This window comes from Aethalodelphis obliquidens, unplaced genomic scaffold, assembly GCF_003676395.1.
Source record: "Aethalodelphis obliquidens isolate GAN/ISIS:26980383/991018 unplaced genomic scaffold, ASM367639v1 scaffold28, whole genome shotgun sequence".
NCBI lineage: Eukaryota > Metazoa > Chordata > Mammalia > Artiodactyla > Delphinidae > Aethalodelphis > Aethalodelphis obliquidens.
Window position 1 is genome coordinate 17,685,225 of NW_020837972.1, and position 23,901 is coordinate 17,709,125.

General features: G+C 52.1%; 1 protein-coding gene across 4 annotated transcripts in view; it reads right to left on the reverse strand.

Moving 5' to 3' along the window:
- Positions 1–23,894, reverse strand: part of PITPNM2 (phosphatidylinositol transfer protein membrane associated 2) — a 144,448-nt gene extending 120,554 nt beyond the window's left edge. For all 4 annotated transcript variants that reach the window (XM_027124958.1, XM_027124952.1, XM_027124957.1 and 1 more), the window contains exon 1: positions 23,782–23,894. The gene's annotated coding sequence lies outside the window, so the exon portion shown is untranslated. The remainder of the gene's footprint in view (positions 1–23,781) is intronic.
- Positions 23,895–23,901: the final 7 nt, after the last annotated feature.

A 23,901-nucleotide genomic window follows, 5' to 3' on the forward strand; every position in this document is an offset into this window, starting at 1 on the left:
TCGGGAGGAGGGCCCTCAAAGTGCCACCCCTGCTCCGTCTGGGTGAGCATCGATGATAACCTCCTGACACTATCAAGGATCTCTTTAGGACTCAAGTGCTCCAAACAAGACTCACTCGGCAAGGCAGCCCCGGTTCTGCAGCCACCGCGGGATTTCTCCAGTGATCTCATGGGGCTGCTGGGAATTCTCAGAGGCAAACAGCACAGTTCGCTTGTGTCTGAAGCCGCTTCTGCCTGAGCTTTCTCTCGCTAGGGAGGCAGAGGCAAGGATGAGGTACCACCGCTCCAGAAGGATGGAGGATGGTGAGCTTAACCTCGCCTCATTGAGAGCTGCTTCTTCCTTCTGTCCGTGTGGCTCTGCTGAGTTCTGAGACCAGGCTGAATAACAGAGGTTTTTTTCTGGGTTGACGTTAAATTTTTTTCCTTTTTCTTTCTTTCTTTCTTCTTTTAAACTTGGGGTGTTTGGGCGGGTGGTTTTATTATTATTTTCTTAATTTTAGTAAAAGCAAGAAATATTCCATTCGGAGCTCGTTTCAAAATTAGCAATTTTCTTAATGGGAAGCATACGCTTGCCGCCCACACGAGGAGCTGTGTCAGCTCGGCAGTCACAGCGCCCAGTGAACATGGTGAGCCGTGTCACCTTCCTGACAACCGTGAGTCAAATGGAAACTCATCACAGGTGGCTGGGAGGCCAGGGGCCTGGCTTGAAGCTCTGATGACGGCTTTCAGAGAGGCACGTCTGTGGGGAAGGTCGGCGGTGTTTCCGTCCACTATGAACTCACAGCTTTAGAGTCTTTTTATAACAAACACCCTCGAAGATTTAAAGTGCGCCAACCACAGCGTTTAGGGCCTGGGGGGGGGCACACGGACCAGGTTCAAGTGCCAGCCGGCCACCTTGCCTCCTGGAATCGGGATTTTTTTTTTTTTTTTTTTTGCGGTATGCGGGCCTCTCACTGCTGTGGCCCCTCTCGCTGCGGAGCACAGGCTCCGGACGCGCAGGCTCAGCGGCCATGGCTCACGGGCCCAGCCGCTCCGCGGCATGTGGGATCTTCCCGGACCGGGGCACGAACCCGCGTCCCCTGCATCGGCAGGCGGACTCCCAACCACTGCGCCGCCAGGGAAGCCCTGGAATCGGGGTTTTGACTGTGAAATGAGGGTGACACAGCTCGAGGCAGCTTCCTGCCCTGATAGTCACGAGCTGGTTCTCTAGTCATCAGGTGGCTGGGATGCACTGGCCCGGGTTAGGGGTGTCTGTGGCCATGGACTCAATCGAGGGTCATGGTCTTTCCCAGGACTGGCTCTTCTCTCTCTGCAAGTAGGGTGAGGACCATAAACCCCACCCATGGAGAGAGGCCCGTGAAAAAAGTCAGAGCCTGAGGCCGGACATCACGCAAGGCTCAGGAGTTTGCAACCCTGGCCCAGGAGAGCAAGCACGTGTGCACATCCACGTGCTCTAAAAGCACTGAGGCCAACAGCACGGGGTGCCTGATAATATATAGTTTGGGATGACAGTCTGCACTGGTAACACACCTAGCACCCCAGTGAGGCCGGGTGGCCATGCAGAGGCCCAAACGACATCTCTGGGAGGCATTTCAGATCCCTCAAGCCCCAGGAGAGACCTCTGCTAGAAGCCACCAAGTAGTTTCAAACAGATACCTGCTCTGCTCACCGGCTTCTAGACAGGGCTGGGCAAATGCTCTTCTTGCAAAGAGAACCGCTGGGGACACAGGGATATCATGAGGAAGGCCACACCCAGATCACTGCCTGCTTCACTCCTACCAGGCACCAAAAACATCCAGCAGCAAGCCAGCGACAGGCTTCTTGTTTAAACGCATCAAAACAGAGAGAAAAGACAGCTAAGGGTGGGCCCAGCGCCTCGGGACGTGGAGTAGCTTAGCCCCGGGCCTCCTAAGTTGGAGCCAGGATCTTTTCCAAACCGTAGAGCCCCTGCAGGCCCAGCCCGAGCTCCTACTGTCTCCAGCCTTCAACGCCTCCTGCCCTGGCTCCCGCATCCCAGCGGCCTGCTCAGCACCAGGAACCGCCAGGCCCCCACCAGTTCAAGGCGAAACGAGAACCACATGGTTAAGAGAGCAAGTCGTCGTTCTACAAGCTCTGTTTATTCTCTTTTCATTCTTAGGTTAGACCTTTCCTATTTCTTAGTGTCCTTTCGTTCATGAGAGGATGGCTACGGGGAACTGTAGCTTTTCTGTGTGTGTGGTTAGTTACTTATAACATAAGTTTTACCATTTTAATTACTTTTAAGTGTACTTCGACGGCCTTCAGTGTATGCACAGGGCTGTGCAACCGGCACCACCACCCCTTTCCAGACCTTCCTCACCACCCCAAACACTCAACACTAACTCCCCACCCCTCTTTTCCCCCCAAGCTCCGGTAATGTCTGTGAATGGTACCTCTTTATGTTTTAATTCTATTTTTATTTTTGGCTGCGTGGCGTGTGGGATCTCAGTTCCCTGACCAGGGATCGAACCCACGCCCCCTGCATTGGAAGTGCGGAGTCTTAACCACTGGCCCGCCAGGGAAGTCCCAGAATGGTACCTCTTTAAAAATAATGTCCTTACTTGGCAAAATTATTTTGTAATCTTATAAGTCCTGGTGTCATTTTCAAGCTCCTGGTACTTCTCAGACACTCGGTGATAAACAAGCTGACAGAGGAGGGGGCAGGCAGCTGCTGTCCCCCATCCCCACCAGGAAGGAAACTTTCAGGCCACAGCCAGTATGGAGGAATCGGGGGCGGCCCCCTCGCGGTCGTGTTCAAGTGGGCACCTAATGGGAGACGTCTGGCCAGGAACTCTGCTAGAGCTGCCCTTTGCGGTAGAAAGGCTCTCACCCGGTTTTCTCCAGATTTTCATCTTACTTAAAAGCTCTTCCTTGCCTGGAGGTTTAAGGTTAAAAACCACTGCCTCATGCTCCCACGCTGTAAGTGGGAATGTCGATTGGTCCTACCTTTATGGAGAGCAATTGAGCAGTAGCTACCGACAATAAAAGGAAAACACTCCTTGACCTGGCAATTCTGCTTCGGGGAAATTTATTCCGCAGATTTGAAAGCCTATTTGCATGAAAACCTACATACTGGGAGACTCACTGAGGTAGCATTTGCTCCCAGTCTTTCACGGTTAGAATGCAAAACTCCATGGAAAGGGAGCTGGCTTAAGAAATGATGGTGCATAAGAAGGACCTACTGTATACAGCACAGGCAACTCTACTCAATACTCTGTAATGGCCTATATGGGAAAAGAATCTAAAAAAAGAGTGGATAGATGTATACGTATAACTGATTCACTTCGTTATACACCTGAAACTAACACAACATTGTAAGTCAACTCTACCCCAATGAAAATTTTAAAAAGAAGAATAAATAAATAATGGTGCATCCATTGGCCAAACACTAAGCCCATTGTTAAAAAGCCCGGGCAGCCCAGATGCACGCACAGAGGACCACCTCCAGACTTATGCACTGATAAGTCAAAACAGCAGGTGAATAGGGAAGCAGCCATTTGTGGAGTTTTTTCTTATGTAACATATATTCACATATGCAGAGAATCTCTCTGGAGAGCATACACGCTGGGAGAGCGCAGACAGGGAGCAAAGAAGTCTTAAATTTAACTCTCAACCACTTGCCGTTCGGTACCAAGTACAATGTATTACTTATCCAAACAATGTTTTCCGTACCAAATATGGTCTTTACTCTTTTGGGTTTTGACTACTTTATTGTAACCCATGAACTTGTAAGTTCCATAAAGCGAGAAATGTATCTTATTTATCTTTTTCCTTCTCCCAGTTTTACTGAGCTACAGTTGACAGACAGCACCGTGTATGCGGTTTCAGGTGTACAGCATAATGATTTGATCTAATTCATCTTGAAAACCTTGTCAGTGTCCCGTATAACGTCACATACCACTTTCTGGGTGTTTTAGTAATTTTTGGAAGCCATGGAAGAATGGAGAGAGTGAATGATGAAGTGAATGATGAGTGAAGAAAGGCATTGGAAAAATAAGTCATGTTCTTTAAATACTAGAAAACTGTGAGTCCTGAGTTGCCAGGGAAAGAAAAGGTTGAGGGGATGCAGGAACTGATTGATCGTGGAGATCTAGGTAGAAAAATCAGACTCAGTAATATTGAAGGAAGGTATACACCACTCGGTCAACAGGGCAGTGATGTTGATGTTAAAAGTTTAACTGAACAAGTGTTTTTTGTTTTTGGGGTTTTTTTGGCCACGCCTCACAGCTTGTGGGATCTTAGTTCCCTGACCAGGAATTGAACCTGGGTCCTCGGCAGTGAAAGCGCAGAGTCCTAACCACTGGACCACCAGGGAATTCCCCCGAAAAAGAGCTTTTAGATTTTAATAACTATTTTAGATTTTTTTAAAAAGCCAACATTTAATGTTTCTTTTGAAACTGCAGAATGCAAAAATAATAAAAATAATAATGGGTGGCCCAAACGATTTTAAAATACATTTTTTGAAACCACATTGCATCTACCTTTTAATTCCATGAACCACATATTCCTAAAGAATCAGAAAGTAGATCAAAAAACCACCACTCTCCAGTGAGTTGGTGACAAGGTTTGAGCGTACATACCCAGCTTGGGAGCGCGTGCCTGTGATCCTCCACGAGCCAGCCTGCAAGCTGGCAGCAACCTTGACCACTGAGAAGTGTGGGCTGACTAGCAGAGCAAGGCCGCCAGGCTTCAAGGAAAAAGCTTCCACAAAGCCCGAGGACTTCAGTCCTCGGAAAGTTATACCGGCCCCCTCGGCCACCCATACAAACAACTGTGGCTAAAATAAGGCAAAAAATGAACAGAAGCAAAAGTACACTGAGGAGAGGACAGGAAAAGAAACAGGCAGGAGGGAAGGCTACCTTAAAAGGAACTAAGGGAGCCCGGGGTCCAGCCAGAGGGATGTCTGGCAGACGCGCCCCCATCCAGCCCTTCCAAGGCCTCCCAGGACGGCCCGGTTCGTTCGTGACACCAGAACTTCATCTGCATCTGGGTAGCCCCAGCCAGCCAGATGACTCAGCCATCCCTAAGAGACTGAATTACACCAAGGGCTCGCTGTTTATTCAGAGAGAGGCAAGAAATGCCTTTGAGAAAAAGCAGGATCATTACCAGGGAAATGTGAAGGATGCCTCAGTCCCCACCAAGCTGGCTCGGGAGGTGTCCTCATGCTGGTTTCTAACAGGAGTTCATGGTGTCCTTCCAACAAGCAGACTCTGCTTACCAGCATCTCCTTCCCACTCAACATGGTGGCCTCGGGGAGGCCAGAGCTGGGACCTGTGACAAACCCCGGGGAGGACTCTGACAGCCCCGTTCCCGAGAATGAGGAAGGTCCGACCCTCCTCAAGTGGCTTCCATCGCCCAGGATTAGTGCTGAGCTGAAATAACGGGGTCCCAGCCTTTGTAACAACAGCTCAGTGGTGTGCGAACGTGTTCAAAACTTCTCGGAGATTCCGTAGAAGGACCCTGCGAGGATGAGGTTAGGACCCCTCCCTCACAGATGAGGACATTCTGGTCCCGAGAGGCTAAGCAACTCATCCTAAAACCCCGCAGCCGGCAAGCGGCACAGCCAGGCTCGGGACCAGGTCTCCTGACTCCCGGTCACACCTCCGTGACCGAAACGCTAAATGGGAGGCTAAGCTCTAAGGTGATCCTGGATACTGAGCCATGCACCATTATTCCTGCATTTCCCAGGAATCTGGGCTCCAGGAGGCAAAGGAGATCCTGGCAGTTGCCTGAGGCTGCCAGGGTGTTACTGTCATTTCTAACCAGAAAATAAGGTCACTGGCTTGTGGACACCCGAGCAAACAGGTGCCAGAGGTGTCCCTTCCGGTAACGTTGACGAACCAGCTCCCACCTGGGAAAGTGATGGCGGTTTCGTTTTTATTTTTTGACTTGGCCATCATACCATCTTATTACTTCTAATTATTTTTCAGTGTATCTACTTTGAACACCTCAGCTGTATCCATCTCAAAACATCAATTGTGCAACTTTGTTTCTAAGAGTTCTGTTCTGCTTCTTTCCTAGCCCCTGGCACTGGCTTCACTCTAGAGTGACGATTATTAGTGGGAGAGGGTTTGCTTGGCCACTGACATTAAGGGAAGGCCTCTTAGAGCAGCATCTTCTAAATGCTGTTTGGCCCCAAAATCTCTTTTTGACACAACCTCCAGTAGCATTCTGTGCTCCTCAAACACACTTTGGGTAATGCTGTAGAGTGTTGCAGATGTTATCATGCATCTATGTCTACCCCTCATCACTATGTTTTTAAGAGTAATGGATATTGAACTTTATCAAATGCTTTTCTGACATCTATTGAAAGCATCTAAGTTCTATTCTTCTTTTTTTTTTTCCTTTTGGTAGGTCTCCTAGTGTTTAATCATCTGCTTATGACCGTGAGGCTGGTCCACAACCCAATGTAACAAGCCCTTTGCTGGGTGCCAGAATGGGGGAGCACAGAGAGAGACACCCAGAAAATAGCTCTTGCCTACAGAGGAAAGGGAGGGGAAAAGAACATGAAGAACACACACACACACACACACACACACACACACACACACACACACACCATCTGAATGGTAGGCTAGTATTTATGAATTCATGTATCACACACAAGGCACAGTGAGGACCCCAGGAACCACACATGAGTCAGGTTAATCACGGAGAGCTTCCTGCAGGAGGTGGCAGGGGGGATTTAGAGACAGGCTGGAAATGAGGGCATCTGGATTTGAGTCTTGCCCCACATGGAGTCCAAGGGCATGATTTCCTCGCCTATAATTTTCTCAGCAATAAAACAGTAATAATCACAGACCAAGAGACCTTCAGAGGCACCCAGTTTAGCCTCCTTCATTTGCAAACTCTAGAGGCCGGGGGTCAAAGAGGAGAGCTGATTTGTCCAAGATCACCGAGCCATCCCTACCGTCTTTCTTGGTTCCAAGGGGAGGGGGAGAGAAACAAAAAAAGCTTTGAGATCTTGGGTAGAAAGGAAGCAGAGAAAACCCAGTGTGTCGTGACTCTTTCCCTTAATAAACGTTATTGTTGCCACCCTGAAAGTTGGCTGAGTCAGGAGGCGGCCAGAGGGCTAGACTCAGGGTGCAGAGGCCAGCGGTCAGAGGAGCCTGGCTGGGAAGAGGGGAAGATTCTGGAGGCCCCCCCTCGCAGCAGCCCCAGGTCTTCTGCATCAACACACCTGCACAGACATACAAGGATGGCTTTCACAGGTATTCATTCACTCACCTATTCATTCAACAAGTATAGAGACTATACTGAAGAGTGTACCCCCCAATTCATGTCCTTCTTAGAACCTGAAAATGTGACCTTACGTGGAAATAATATCTTTGCAGATATAATTAATGCGAGGTCAAACTGGATTGGCGTGTGGGGTGGGGGGGCTGGATCCAGTATGACTGGTGTTCTTATAAAAAGGGAGGAGACACAGAGACACTCGCACAGAGGGAAGGCAACCATGTGAAGACAGGCAGAGATGGGAGGGATGCAGCTATACGCCAAGTAACACTGAGGATGCCCGGCCGCCACCAGAAGCTGGGAGCAAGGGATGGGACAGATTCTCCCCCCACGCCCACAGAGGAACCAATCCTAAATCTGGACTTGGGGTCTCCTGGACTGAGAAAGAATAATTCCTATCGTTTTAAGCCACCCAGTTTGTGGTGCTTGGTTACACAGCCCTGGGTTAGGAGCCCCAGGGCTTTCCCCACGGAACAGGGGGCCCTGGGAGGCAGAGGCAGTGTTTGGCCTGGAACCCCTCAAATCACATCATCCTCCCCCGCCCCAATCAACAGGCCTCGTCCTCGCAGCCACCACGCCGCCCACAGCCTGTGACCGAGCGTCGCAGTACCTCCCCGGGCCAGACACAGGAACCCGAGCTTCATTAAGCCACGAGGCATCAGGTACCACACTAGGCACTTGCACACACATTGTCCTTTAAACATCAGGGTCAGCCAGAAGACAGGTGAGGACACAGCAGCTCCGAGAGAGAGCAGGTCTGTGGCAGAATCACACTCGAAATCTGCACGGCTGTCTGCACGGGGGGGCGGGGCGTGGGCGATCCTTTGGCACACTTCCCAGCTCCCCCGGGGCTGCAGCACCTGCCCCCGGCAGGCCCATCTCCCACTCGCTCTGCAGCTGTGGGGACCCCAGGCAGTTGCCATCCAGCCTTTGAAAAGGTATTTATCTTTCCACTCCCTGAGAGCGAGTGAGAGCCATAAAAGGCCATGCCCGACATCAGGTGCACAAGCGTTCCATAGAGACAGATGTCGTTCACACACAGCGATCGGGCCTGGCCAGTGGCTGCCAGGGTGCGTCCCCCAGAGGGCACGAGAGCCTGGGGTGCAGACTCACTGCTGAGCTGGGCGGCCTTGGCCAGGCCACAGGTGCGGGCGTCTCATATGCAAAAGCAAGGTGTGGTCCAGCCCGAGGCCCACCTGAGGTTCTAGCACAAGGCTGAGAGCTTTGTTTGGGTACCGTTTTAATCTTTTTTTTTTTTTTTCTTTTGGCCACACAGCTCTGGCATGTGGGATCTTAGTTCCCCAACCAGGGATCGAACCCGTGCCCCCTGCAGTGCAAACACAGTCTTAACCACTGGACTGCCAGGGAGGTCTCCCATTTTAATCATCTTTAAGTGTACAGTTCAGTGGCATCGATGATATTCCCAGTGTTGTGCAACCACTATTGCTATTTCCAGAACATTTTCATCACCCCAAACACAAGCTCTGTCCCCACTAACACCCTCCCCACCCAGTCCCTGGTGAGCACCATTCTCCTTTCTGTCTCTGACTTTGCCTATTCTAGGCACCTCACACAAGTGGAATCATACAGTATGGTCCTTTCATGTCTGGCTTATTTCACCCAGCATTCTGTTTCTGAGGTTCATCCGTGCGGTAGCCTGTGTCAGGGCTTCATTCCTTTTCGTGGCCATGTAATGTTCTATCGTGTGGATATACCCCATTTTGTTTATCCATTCAGCAGCTGGTAGGTTGGGTTGTTTTCACCTTCTGGCTATTGTGAATAATACTGCTGTGAACACAGGTGTATAAATACCTGTTTGAGTCCCTGCTTTCAATGTTTTGGAGTATAATAACCCAGGAGTAGCACTGCTAGTAATATTATATTGTAGGGATAGACCACATTCTGGTTATCCATTCATCAGTTGGTAACCCTGTGGGTTTTTTTTTTTTTCTTTTTGGCCGCACCTCGGACACTTGCAGGATCTTAGTTCCCTGACCAGGGATGGAACCCGCACCCTCAGCAGTGGAAGCGCGGAGTCCTAACCCCTGGACTGCCAGGGAATTTCCAGTAACTGCGCTTAACCGTTTGCGGACCCACCAAACTGTTCCACAGCAGCTGCACCATTTCACGTTCCCGCCAGCAGGGCGCAAGGACTCCCATTTCTCCACACCCTCGTCAACACTTGTTATTTTCTGCTTTGGGATAATAGCCAAGCCGGAGATTTCAGAAGAAGGAGGAGGCTAGTGCCTCAGGAGTCCCAGACACAGCCCGCTGGTGTCCGTGTGCTTCCGGCCCACCGCTCTGCGCAGAGCTGCAGGAGCACGGGCTGGGGAGTCAAGAGAATTCCATGCCAGTTCCAGCACCGGTGCTTATGGCTGTGCAACGCTGGTCAAATACTTTAACCACTCTGAGCCTCAGGTCTGTCCTCTGTGGGAACAGAGCTAACGAGCCCAGTGCACTTCCCGCAGGAGGCGGGGCTGTGAATCTGTGACAGCAACAGAAGAAAGAGAATTTTCAGAAACTCTACAGGGGGGACACATAGGTGGTAGAAAGGGGGGTGGTTTCAACCTCCCTTGATAGATCTTTTATGATAATGTATGGGCAGGACTAGAATACTTTCCCCTTCAACCTCTTCTTTCTCTGCCTTTGAATGGAGAAGCCAAAATACAGGAAAAAGTAGAAAGACAAAGGAGGAGCAGAAAAAATTCTAGATGACCTATTAAGGGCAGCCTTGGCCTCAGAATAATTACTGGACACACACACACACACACACACGTACCAGTGTACACACAAATACACACACACACCCAGCACTTGAACCTCACTGTGGATTCAAAGTTTGCCCAAATCAATTATGTCACCAGATCCAGAGAAGCAGGTATATGGCAGGAATTAGCATCCCAAATTTTCAGGGGAGGAAATGAAGACCCAGGGAAATGAGGCAACCCTGCCCAAGGTCACACAGCACAGCTGAAGTGGAGCCTTCAGACTCTTGTGCAGTTTAGCCAAAGCGCAAGATGGCTGTGGACACTGGACTCCACGCAGGGTGTGGGCCCAGGGCTAGTTCTTCTACAGCAGCAGCAACATCTGTCTGTCTGTCTGTCTGTCTCTGTCTCTCTCTCTCTCTCTCACACACACACACACACACAGTGACTGAGGTCTCCACCGAGCAGCCCAGGCCACGTTCCAGAAAAGAAAGAGGACCCTCTTTCCTCACCGGCAGGAAAAGCACGGAGCCTCATGGGCCCCCAGCTGGCATCTCCATAGTGACAGAATCACAGAAGATGTGGGGCTAAAAATAAAGCCTCCACCTTCTGAAACCCCCATCTGCTCAGCTCCAGCTGCAGGAGGGCTCGGTGATGCTGAGTGGCCAACACCTAAACAGCAAGGAAGGCCCCTCCGCCCTGAGAACAGGGGACAGCACACCTGGGACACCAGGAACGAGAGACCATCTGTGCTCCCACGAAAGAGTTTTCCACAGTCGTCACCCACGGGTTCCCAGACAAACCGGCTCCGTGTGAGTCACGCCAGCAAGCAAAAGGCACCCTGACCTCCGGGCACAAACGTTCCCGCACACGCACAAGCACCCCGTCCCTGGCAGGCCTCCGGAGGCACCTCTTAAGCCTTGAAAGTACAAAGTGTTCCTTTTCCAAAGGCACCAAGGCTTTTTAAGTTTCCTCACTTAAAAAGAGAAGATTTACAAAACGCTTAGCTCCCCAGGTAGGCTCTGAAAAACCTACTTAACTCCAAAATGGGTGCAGTGTGCGGTAAATGGTCTAAAGTAGCCGTTTAGCCGAGAGCTTCAGAGCCAGACTGCCTGGATTTGAATCTACCAGCCATGTGACCTTGGGGAAGTCAGCTTTCCCCTCTGGGCCTCAGTTTTCTCATCTGTACAATGCGGTTAACTGCAGAGGGCCATTGAGGACCTAGCGGAGAGTAAGTGCCCCAAGAGCTCAATCATTCAGTGGCCCGGTGGGTCATGTTCTTGTTGGGGGGCCAACCTGAGAACCCAATAGTGAACGGACATCCCAACTGAGAGCAGCCTTTCAAGGTGCCAGCTGTGCATCAGCTGGGAACTCTCCGTACTAGCCAGCACTTTGCACACACTGAATGCCCCCCGCCCCACTCTCCATCTACATGACCTTCCACAAATCAACCCCCAGCCTCAGCTTATCTTCCGAATAATCTATAACACGGATCACAACGTATGATTCCTAGTATGATTATTAACTATATTACGGCTAATTTTAAACGGCCTTAAAATTCTCAAATAGCACACAACAAGTGCAACTCCTCATTAGTCAGGCAGCCCTAAGTTAATAATTCAGCAGCCTTAATTGGTGGATATGGAACTGCAGGGCACAGCCTCCTAGGCACCACTGCACATGGAACTGGCCCGGCCCGGTAATGGATTTCCTAAATCAGCTCACAGAGCTAATTCACATGGAAAGTTAATTAGCCTAATGAAGGCAAGTGTGACTTAGTGAATTCCAGTCTGACTTTCTGCTCTGACTCAGCCACCCCAGGAGGCTGCCAATGTCATCCTCCTGGCTTCGATTTCTTGGAGCTCCAAGGAGGGGGCCCAGGAGGCAGTGCTGCAGGGAACCATGTGTCCCCAGCTCCCCTACTACTATCAGCTGGGGGTCAGCAAGTGCTCAGAAGGCCACTAAGAGGCAGGACACACCTTCTTGTGGGGCTGACTCTGGAACCTCTGCAAGGGAGGGAACTTTCCAGCAAGTGGAAGTCACAAGTGAGTCCCAGGAGGGTGGAGGGCCAGGCACCACCCCCACCCTCATAGCCTATGACTGATGAAGACCAGGGCTATCCCTGTCCAGGAAGACAGCAGCTCACGTGTGCAGGGCAACTGACAGTCCACAAAACCACCCTCTCATCCAGACTCTCACTGCATCCTCCCCTGGGAGGGAGCATCGCTGCCCCTGTTGGATGGATACAGAAACTGAGGCCCAGGAAGGTGCGATCATCAAAGGCCATTCACCTTGGAAATGGTACAGCTCTTGCCTCCCAGACCCCTAGGTCCTCCTAGTTCAGCTGTCTTTCACTGTTCCCCATCCAGGGGCAAGCCAAAGTCAACACCTCGCTGGCCCAGAAATGGCCCGAGTGTCCATCAACAGACGAACAGATAAACAAAAGGTGGTCTATCTATATGGTGGAATATGACTCAGCCACAAAAAGAAAGGAAATTCTAACACATGCTACAGCGTGGATGAACCTGAAGGACATTCTGCCCAGTGAAATAAACCAGACGTGAAAGGACACACACTGTATGATTCTACTTATGCGAGGTACCCAGAGGAGTCAAATTCACAGAGACAGAAGGTAGAATGGTGGGTGCCGGGGGCTGGAGGGAAGAGGAAATGGGAAGTTGTTGTTTAATGGGGACAAAACTTCAGTTTGGGAAGATGAAGAAGTTCTGGACACGGAAGGCAGGGATGGTTGCACGACGATGTGAATGTACTTAATGTCACTGAACTGTATGCTGAAAAGTGGTTACGATGGTAAATGTGATGTTATGTGTATTTTACCACTCAAGAAAAAGAATGAAGCACTGATACACGCTACAACATGGATAAACCTCGAAAACATTTTGTTACATGAAAGAAGCCAGACACCAAAGGTCACACGTTGTACGATTCCATTTATGTGAAATGTCCAGAATAGGTAAATCTATAGAGACAGAGAGTAGATCAGTGCTGGCCAAGGGCCAGGGGAGGAGAGAGAATGGAGGACGATTGCTAACGGGCCTGGGGTTTCCTTTCGGGGTGGTGAGGATGCTCTAGAATTAGACAGAGGTGGTGGCCGCACAGCATTGTGAATGCACTGTATGACACTGAATTGCACATTTAGAAATGGTCAGTTCTATGTTACATGAATTTCACTTCAATTTTAAAAAAAAGAAGGAAAGGAAAGAAACTCTCCCGTTCTCTGGCCTTCTCTCCTCCTGCATCCAAAGCCTCACCCGGTGCCCTCTTTTTCTGCTGGGCATCTGTCCAGCGGCCCTTCCTGCCCCTTCCGTGCACTGCACACACTGGGACCTCCATTTTCCCTCTGCGTCCAGGTGTGAGCACAGCCAGGGGATTGGAATCCTTCTGGGTGTGTGTCCTTCCGAGCAGGTTAGGATTCTAGTGAGAGCAGGAGAAATCTGGAAGGCAGCCTCCTGGGAGAACAGGTGGGCCAGACCACCTTCCCCAAGTTTTTCTTCGTCAGAGGCTTCATTAAGCCCTCTTCCAAGCTCGGAACAAGGCAAGGTGCTCCGAGGAAGCCAAAAAGGTATAACTCGGCCCTGTCCCTGGGAGCCCCCGCCCGGCCCAGCTGGGACGCCTGGGCCCCGGGAGCTACACCAAGATAACAACAGTCCAGGGAGTGGCTCATACAGTGTGGGGAGCCCCAGGGAAAAGCAGACCCTCTAACTCTTGCTGAAGGGACCCCGGCCTGAGCCAGAGGCTCCCACAGGGACCCACCTGTGTCTCTTCTCCGCCTGGCGGCCACAGGCCCTTCAGCCCTCCCAGCTCAGAGGACATCGCAAGGCAGCCACCTGCGGTGCAGGTGGGAGAGACAAAGCGTTGGCCTCCACCTCCTGCCCCACCTGCCGCTGCGTCCTGACCAGGCCACTTTGGGTCCCTGCTCTTTCTCTAACGAGCAAGGAGAAGGTCAGAAGTGGGGCAGGAAGAGGGGGACAAGCCAGAGCAAACTGACCCAGCCCCAGCTGAGAACCCAGAGTGGGTGGTGAGCAGGGCCCACCCTCATGGACAAGCCCCAGCCCACTCTGAACTGTGCCCTTTTAAAAACATGCCTGTCCCACCCCCATATACGGGGTTCCTAACTCAGCCAGTCTGAAAGCAGCTCTGACCTGAGGGAAGGAAAAGGCACCACTTCCCAAGACCTCAAAGACACACAGTTGGTGGAGCCTCTGACCACAGCCTCCTAGGCGTGTGGCTACAAGACTTGACAACAGGATCCCAATGGGGGCTCCAACTCAGGTACGTGGCCGTGACCCCAGAGCGTGCAACCCTATCTTGGGGAATCTAATCCTGCTCTAAATCCATGGTGCCTTTTGGCCTCTTTGGAGAGCAAAAGCTACAGAACAAAAGGAGAGAGATTCTGTTTTCCTCTCTGGAAAAAAAGAAAAGCAACAAAAAACTCACACAAACCCAAACTGAAAGCTTCTGGGCACTGCTCAGACCGAACTAGATCAGGAAATACTGACGGATTTTTTTTTTTTTTTTCTTTTTCGCCACACCGCGTGGCTTGTGGGATCTTAGTTCCCAGACCAGGGATCAAACCCGGGCCCCCAGCACTGAACGTGCAGAGTCCTAACCACTGGGCCACCAGGGACTTCCCCTGATGGATTTTAAAAACAACAACAACGTAACAACATGGCAGGGGCCATGTAATGGACGTGACAACGTGAACTTGAAGAATCGAGGACCCCGATTAGGACAAGAATCCTGGCCAGCAGGTAACCTCCTCTGTGGTTGGCCCAACTCATGACCTCCCTGAGCTGTAGTGTGCCCGTGTATGAAACACGACAGCTGAAAGCACTGAGTGCCAAATCATGACCTCTTTGAGCCTCAGTTTCCTCACCTGTAAAGTGGGCACAGCAGCACTTCTGGGTGTCAAATGAAGCACAACGGGCAGAAGCACTCCGTGCCATGGAGGGTGTTACACAAAAGGTGGATGAATGAGAAAGGCCTCTTTGCCTCTGGACCTCTAGCCACCGCCTCCCCACAAATGGTCATCAGGTCCTGAGTCACCACCAGGCCACTATGCTGGGCATCAGGGACTCAAAGACAAAGAAGCCAAGGTCCCTCCGCCTGCAGAGCAGCTGGGCTAGACCAGAGATCCCTATGGTTTGGAGAGGGAAGGCCTGCCGCCTTCTCCTTGGGCAGGAATCTCAGTATTCAGAAAAGTCTATCATGAAGCATCAATCTGGTTGGGTACAGGATGGGTACCACTATCAGCCTAAACCCTCCAAACACCAGTCCTGCAGCTCCCAGGCCACCAGGACAAACCTGAGTGAACCGAACATCCCAGATTTCACAAGCCGGCCTCCAGTTTACAACCATGTGGTGAGTCTCAATCCTGCTCCACGCCCAGCCTGGGGTGGTAAGGTTTCAGGGAAACGGAAAGTCATGCCTCCTGAAAGGTCAAACCCTTGGACTTGGTTTTTTCCCACGCTCCTTCCGGCTCCCCTATTCTCCTAAGATGCTGAATTCCTCTTTTTCTCCCTGCTGGAAAGTCAGACAGAACATTCCTCAGGAAAGGGCACAGTTTGCCAGGAGAAATAACAGAGGTAAAAAGAGAGAGAAATGGGTGTAACTGGTGCTCTAAACCTTGGTACCCAAGGAGTGCAGAGCAGACGCGCTGGTCAGCATGCGTCACCATGACCTCACGATGCTCGGTGAGTCACCCGAGTGAGGCTGGGACCCGAAATGAAACGAGCAGCTTGGGAGCTCAGCTGAATACTGATGTGGGGATCTGTTCACCACCTCCCTTGCTACTCCTAGCAGCCAATGCCCAGGCTGCGTGGCCCCCTTTCCACACCAGGTTAGTGCAAATCGTGCTCTGGACCAATGAAACAAGCCACCTCAGAACTCTGCTTCACTGGGTTGGAAAATGTCACAGGAGTAGGGGAAGAAATGAGGCCTTAAGTTATGCATGTCCATTTGATGGCTCAACAAGGGGGAATGCTTTCAGAACTCTTGAAGCTTTTGTTATTAATGGTGTTTTAGTGTTGGGTTCTTAAACACATCAAACAAATTTCCTTCAAACTGGTAGTTACCCGACTGCCATGGGGAAGGCTGCAGGCCTCCCACCTCCCAGATGGCTCAACCACAATGAACGTGTGGCCTGTCAGATGCACAGCACTGATGAACTAACTGAAATATGCTTTAAGAAGCAAACCCCAAATAAATGTGAAATCGCTGTTTCCTTATGCAAGAGCCCCGAACTGCCTCCATGGCTGGCCGTCCCTGCCAACTGAACGGTCCCCGGGCTCCTGCTTCCGTGTGGTTTTCAAAAGACTTAAATGCTTTTTGTCCATTGTGATTACCCAAGAGGGAAAAATTCTAATTGCAGAAAATGTCTGGTATCTCTCCCTCTTATGGAAAAAAAAAAAAAGAAAAAACCCGCAAGTGAAAAGTCAACTCTCACAAAGTGCCCAGCAGGACAGAAGAGAGCAATGGACCAGCCAGCGATAAACCGGCCTCGAGCGCGCCTCCCCATCTGCGGGAAGCCCTGCCTCCCCGGCAGCCCCGCGCCCGGATGGAAGCTGTTCCCTGTTGGAAATGGGAATGGCCGCCTATTTCTACCCCGATGCCTAGCCCCTGACCCCAACCCTTCAAGGTGGGTTTTCAAGGGTCTGTAAAGAGATAGCAGAGGGACAGCTGGCAGCCCCCACGGAGTAGCCCTCCCTCCACCCGCCTCACGCAGGGCCCTGGCGCCTGGTGGGCGCTCCCTGGGGCCTGACTCCTTCGTGGACCATGGCCAGGTGAGGCCAGGAGGCTGCAGGGCCTGACTCAGTCCAGCAGGGCAGCAGCGGGAGAGAGCTCTCGCCCTGCTCCACAGCACAGCCGATGAGTCAGCCAGACCCTACAGAGACCTGGGGGAAAGCCCCCCAGCTGCAGAGAGAGAAAATTCCATCCTTCGCGGGGAACCATTTCCAAAAAGGGAAATAAAGAACCTGGGAGAGAAGAAAGAGCAATAATCCCTATTACTTATGTACCAACTCTTCACAGGGCACACGAGGCAGAACATTTTTGGAAAGGTTTCCAGGACTAAGAAGGAGTAAGAAAGCCAGGATTTGAGGGTTGGGAACCCGGGAAGCCCCATGCTGGCCTGAAATGCCTCAAGAGAATCATTTCTGGGACTTCCCTGGTGGTCCAGGAGTTAAGACTCCAGTTCCCAATGCAGGGGGCTGGGGTTTGATCCCAGGTCAGGGAACTAGATCCCGCAGGCTGCAACTAAAGACCCTGCATGCCACAAGGAAGATCTTGCACACGGCAACAAAGATCTGCGTGTCGCAACTAAGACCCGGTGCAGCCAAATAAATAAATATATATGTATTTTTTAAATGGTAAAAGCTTAAAAAAAAAAGGATCATTCCTCTGGGCGAAGGGCTGCCCTTGGCGCCTCCCAGCAAAGACCAGTTAGTTCTGTTAGACGTGGGGCTGCCGACACCCCCTTGTATACGAGAACACGGGACCTCCTGTGGAAAGGGGAGATGGGTGCCCTTCTGGAAGGGATATAGGAGGGCGAGGTGGGGAGCCTATGCCCGGATATTTCTCCTTCCTCTGGCACCCGAGACAGAGCAAACCCAAGACACTGCGGCCCTGGCCTTCATTCACCAAGTAATTACTGAGCGTCCACGAGGGGCCCCGTTCTGTACACTGGAGTTACCATGGGGGTAAACACAGTGACAAAGACGGCAGATGGGTCATTGCGGTGGGGGTGGGGGGGTAGCACGAGGAGGAAAGAATCTCATCGCGAACGCTGCAGGAGCTGAGAGGAAAGAACCACACTTGGGATCAGCCAGGAGTGGGTGCACGTCTTGGCTCGGCCCCAGCCACCTGTGCAAACTCCAACAAGTCACTAACCTCTCTGAGCCTGTTTCCTTTCTGTAAAATGTGGCAACAGTCCCTCCTTATCTCGCCGGAATGCTGTGTTGTGGACCACTTTGTATAAACTGTCCTTACTCATTATTCACGGATTCCCGTATTTACGAATCCGCCCACTTGCTACAGTTTACTTGTAACCCAGAAACTGACGATCGCCGCGCTTACGAGGTCATTTGCAGACACGCACGGGGTGGGGGGGGGGGGGGAAACTGAGTCACCCAACGCCCAACGTGCAGCACAGGTAAAACAAGGTGGCCTCTGCCTCCTGTTTCAGTTCAAACTGTCAACAAGTGTCCTTTCCGTGGTCCATGTACTGCCACAGTTTTCACACTTTTGTGCTTTTTTTGTTAGTGATTTAACACGGCCCTGAGCATGAAGCTGAAGCACTGCCTGGTGCTCAGAGCTGCTCAGAGCCGAGAAGGCTGTGATGTACCTTATGGAGGAAACTCGGGTGTTAGACGAGCTTCGCTCAGGCGGGAGTGATAGTGCTGTTGGCTGAGTTCAATTAATGAATCAGTAACATATAATAAATAAGGCATCTTTAAAGAGAAACACACATAAGAGGGTTATGTATTGATCGGAGGACAAATACGTTGTGACCAGAGGCTGGCGGGAACCTAACTCTGCATTTCCCCTAAGAGCAGTGGTTCAGGGCCCTTGACAGAACTGCCAGGAATGGGCCTCGACTGTGTGCACACGTGACCTAGGATGTGTCATACTCGAGGGCTTCCGCTCTGTGAGGCCATCGCTCCTGCAGCTGACTATTAGCATCACTCGAGATGGAAATCAGCCTCGGGGTCCCCGAGTCCTGCGGCTTCTTTCCATAACTCTCTGCCTTTCCCCTGCACTCCCAACTCCCAACACCTTCCCACAAGAGGGAAGCGGGACCTCGGGGCTTCGGGGCTTCAGCAAGGAGAGGGTGTGAAACCGCTTTCCTGATGCTCTTCCCCAAAGCTCTTGCTTGGGTTTGATTTGTCTGTTGCTGGAATCCTGCCTGTTGGTTCATTTTGTTTCTGTCCTCTGGCAAGGGCAGTTTTTTGTGTTTTTGTGTTTTTTTCAAATTTAATTATTATTCTGACGCACTTTATTTCAACGGTAACTATATTTTTTGTTTGTTTTTAAACGATTAAAGCAATTTTATTTTACTTTTTTTGAATTTTTGCATTTTTTTTTTTATACAGCAGGTTCTTATCAGTTATCTATTTTATACATATTTATGTATATATGTCAATCCCAATCTCCCAATTCATGCCAGCACCACCACCACCTCCCCTGCCACTTTCCCCCCTTGGTGTCCATACGTTTGTTCTCGACATCTGTGTCTCTACTTCTGCCCTGCAAACCGGTTCACCTGTACCATTTTTCTAGGTTCCACATATATGCGTTAATATACGATATTTGTTTTTCTCTTTCTGACTTATTTCACTCCGTATGACAGTCTCTAGATCCATCCACGTCTCTACGTTTGTTTTTTTAATACTTACTTATTTGGCGGTGCCAGGTCTTAGTTGCAGCATGTGGGATCTTTAGTTGCTGCATGAGGGATCTAGCTCCCTGACCAGGGATGGAATCCGGGCCCGCTGAACTGGGAGCGCAGAGCCTGGACCACAATGCCAGCTCTCCTCCCCAACAGTGCTCTTTCTGCCTTTGGTCATAAAGGCTTAGCAGGGGTTTTTCTTGGTGTTTGCTGGGCTGGGAGTGAGGAAGACGGTACCCCTGTACCCGTTTGACAGGAAGAAAGGGCTGATGTACAGGGCTGCTGTCCGACTTCAACTTCGCCAGTATAAAGAGCCAGCACCAAGCTGGTAATTAGGGACCTGGGTTCCAGGCTGCAGGACAGGCCTTGGGCAAGTCACTGCTCTTCTGTCAGCCTCACCCTCTCATCCTTAATGGGGTACAGCCCTCCCAGCTCCAGTGTTCCCAGACCCTCCAGCAAGGCTGGAGAAGACTTGAAAAGGCACCACCAGGCTCCCCACTTTCCCTCCAGGCCGATTCTCTCCTTTCACGCAGGAACCTTTTCCGGTAGGGCCGTGGTGAAAACCACAAATTTGACTCTAAATCCTACACACCTTTCCAGGTGCCCTGACTATCAAAACTCCACCCATTCTTCAAGGCCTCCTTCAAATCCCACCTCTTCCAGGAAGTCAACCCTGACCGCCTTACCCAGAAAGGGTGTCTCCTCCTCTGAAGCCTGTCTGCTGTTTAAGCAACACTTATCTCACATGCCCGGTGTTACCCGTGGGACGCATCTCCCTAACCACAGCTTTAGGTGCAATGTTACGTACTGTATTCAACTCTTATCTGTCCAGTTTTCCAGAAACCTTTTGTGATGAGTTATAAAGAATACAGATAGATTTACACTTACATATATACGTGCACATAGACAGACGGTAAAGTAGAAATAAGTACGTTGACCACAAGGGTAAGTGAATACAGTCACTACATGAAAATATAGCATTGTGCTCCCAGCATCCTGGAAGCCAGGGAAGAGGAGGTGACCATAATCAGTTGGAAAGACAGTGTAGGTGGAACGGGAAGAGTCTGGCAGAACTGGGTACAAACCCGGAGTGCCTTAGGGCAAATCAGTTGACTTCTTTCTCTGGGAAAATGGAGGAAGAACACCATCGAACGCGCAGGGCTCGTGGGGAAGCCTCGCACACGCTGTGTGCGCGCAGCACACAAACCATGCCTGTTTTCCTGCTCCACCTTCCTTCTCGTTATCAAAGGAAGAAGCAACCTACATTCCCCGCCCACAGGGGAGGCAAATCTTGCCTGGCCGTACATTCTAAAAGAAATTTTTCATACGAGACTCTGTAAGACTTGAGCAGAGAGGGGGCAACGCCCCACGTTACGGTTAGCCCTGGTTTTAGAGCAAAGCCAGACGACGATTTGCCGTGGCCGCCATGGCTCTATGTGATCACATCCCGGGTACCCAGTGAAAGCCTAATAAACATTGACGGAAGGACCTACAGGGAAGCTATTTGAAGACCACTTAGTGGCAGGGGGTCCTGGTGAGCAGGTTTCAGGAGGGCTGTCTGCAAGGCTGACCACGTCTCCTGCCCATGGCTGAGGACGCAGGCGTGAGATCACTGTCCTTCCATGACAGAGCACATGCCCGCCCCCACCCCCCGCTGTCTTCTCCAAAAGCAGCAAGGCAGCGATCATGAAGCACCAGAAGTTCCTCTTCTTTTTTTTTTTTTTAAAAATAAATTTATTTATTTATTTTTGGCTGCGTTGGGTCTTTGTTACTGTGCGCAGCCTTTCTCTAGTTGTGGCGAGCGGGGGCTACTCTTCATTGCGATGCGTGGGCTTCTCATTGCAGTGGCTTCTCTTGTTGCAGAGCACGGGCTCTAGGCACGCGGGCTTCAGTAGTTTTGGCTCGCGGGCTCTAGAGCGCAGGCTCAGTAGTTGTGGCGCATGGGCTTAGTTGCTCCACAGCATGTGAGATCTTTCCAGAGCAGGGATCGAACCCGTGCCCCTGCATTGGCAGGCAGATTCTTAACCACTGCGCCACCAGGGAAATCCATCACCAGAAGTTTCCTCTTCTAATCTCTACAAATGAACTGTACATTCTCCACGACTGGCTCTTCTCAGGGACCAAGCTGGAAAGCCTTAACGGGATGGGATGGTTAAGAGAACATCTGCCTGGTTTTAAAAGAGGCCTCTAGATATGGAGGAAGGCAAAGCTGGGCCCCAGTGAGAGAGGATGTACAGTCCACTTGGGACAAGGGCTCTTACCTCCTCACCATTTATCCCACAGACGTTTCACCTAGAGCCTCCCATGTGCCAGGCATGGGGGATGCAGAGAAATGAGATTCGGCGCTGACCCCACAGGAGCTCAGTCTGGCAGGGAGGCAGAGAGTAACATGTAACTGCCGTGCTGCCTAAGTTACATTAGGGTGGCACAAAGGTGGAGGTGATGGACTCCACCTGGGAAGGTCAATGAAGACAACAAGCCTGGGTCTCGGTAACCAACAGTCATTAAGGCAGAGGACGCAAGGCCCAAATCCTACAGGGCCTCATACAAGCAGAGGAATTTTCTTTCAGATTCCATAAGGAAGGACCAACCAAGATCAAGAGAAACCAAGTGACTCGGTGAAGCTCGTACGACCTTATGGGACGGCCAGACCTGGAGCCTTGACCCCCACAGCTCAGTTACTCTGCTGCATCCCCTGCACGGCGAGTGCAGAAGGCCAAAGAGAGAAGCCCATTCCACACCCAATGCCCAGAGAGCCCAGAGTCTGTGCCGGGCCATCGTCATAGCAGAGCATGTACTGTCCTAGTCATCTGGCAAGTCCCTCCCTATAAGAAAAACAGCCCTTCCTAACTCACTGTGTTTCTCTCTGCAAAGGGAGAGGGCTGGGAATCTCCTCCGATCACAGAAGAAGAAGAAGAATTTAACAGGGACCGTCCAGGAGTCAGATAAACTAGGTCCCCAGAGGCAAGCTGGGGAGGGGGCTTCTAGTGCATCCAGATACTGACGCTGACGGTGCACAGGGTGCTGACCCAGGGCGGGGGACCAGGGATGAATCAAACTCCACCCCTGTCCTCCATCCTCCAGGAGCTCACAATCCAGCCAGGGAGATAAGCCAGGCCCAAAAGTAACTATAAAATACGGCAGGCGGTGATAAGAGTCACACAAGAGACACAGATAAGGTGCAGTGGGAGTTCAGAGCAGAGATGAGTCACGCTGGGGGCTTGGCCGCAAGGGAGATTCAGATGACGGGGAGCATCTACCACATTCCCCTCAGAAAGGAGGCGGGGGGCTCTAGCCTATAGCCCCAGTGGCTCCCAGGTAGCGGCTGGGGAGAGAGCTAGGAGGGGACCGAGAAAGATGCCCAGAGGAGGTCCCCTTTGAAGAACCCTGATTCTGAAGGGAAGGACGCAAGGAGGCCTGAGACTTTGGAGAACTGCCCCAGTCCCTATTTAGAGGCAGGGAGAGGAGTGTAGGATGAGGAATTTGGAATTTACGCAGGGGCAGCAAATGCGTTGAAGAGGGACAGAGCTAAAGATTTGCCTTGAAATGACATTTGCCTAGCAAACACACTCTATTTATTCAGAATGTCCACTTGAGGTTTCCCGGCGGAATTAGCTACACGTTATGGCGGAGGCGGGCACTAGCGTTTCCCTCTCCCCAAGTTCCCCATCAGCCCTGCCTGCCCCTGACAAGCAAGGCTGAGGCGGGTAGGGAGGAAGCTCGCCGCTCTGAGACAGCGCCGGCCCCTCAGGTTGCAACAGCAAAGGGAGACTCACGGGATGGAGAGGGGCCAGATTTTCCTCCAACGAGGGGGACACCGGCAGCACTTCTTCCCAGTCCTGGCCCCCTCTCTGAGGGCCGCACCCCGGGCTCAGGCCCCGGACACCCACCCAGCCAGGCCAGCGCTGGAGGGCTGTCCAGGTGGAGGCGGGAAGCCCAGAAGGCTAGACCGAGGGCTTTGGCCACCACTTCCTCCCGGCCCCTTCCCAGCACTGCACACACACCTGCCCCTTGGCCGCCGTTGACACTTGTCACTGGGGGAGGGGAGTCCTCCGCGCCCCAGCCGGAACCGACGGAAATTAGGCATTAGCGTCGGGGGACCCCCTGAATCCCGAGGGCCAGCGCCTCCCGGGGGCCGGGCTGGGGGCGATTTCCTGAGCCCGGGATCCCCGCGCGCCAGACCCTCCCCCACGAGCGGGGCGGCGGGGCACGGGTCTCCTACTTTTCCCTCCCGCCGAGCGCGCGGGCCGGCGGACAGGCGGGCGGGCGGGCGGGCCTGGGCCTCCGGGAGACGCCGCCCGGCCGGGGTCCCCACCCCGCGCCCGCCCCCACCCCGTCCCCTCCCCGGGGGCTCCGCGCGGGCCAGAGGAGGGGGCCCGGCCGCGCCGCCTTCCGGCCGGGCCGCCGAAACACTCACCCCGCTCCGCGCGGCGCGGCTTCGTCCTCTTCGGCAGCGCTGGGCCGCCGCCGCCTCACGCCGCCCGGGAGGCCCCGGCCCCGCGGCCCCGGCCCGGCCGGCTGCGCCCCGCGGCTCCGT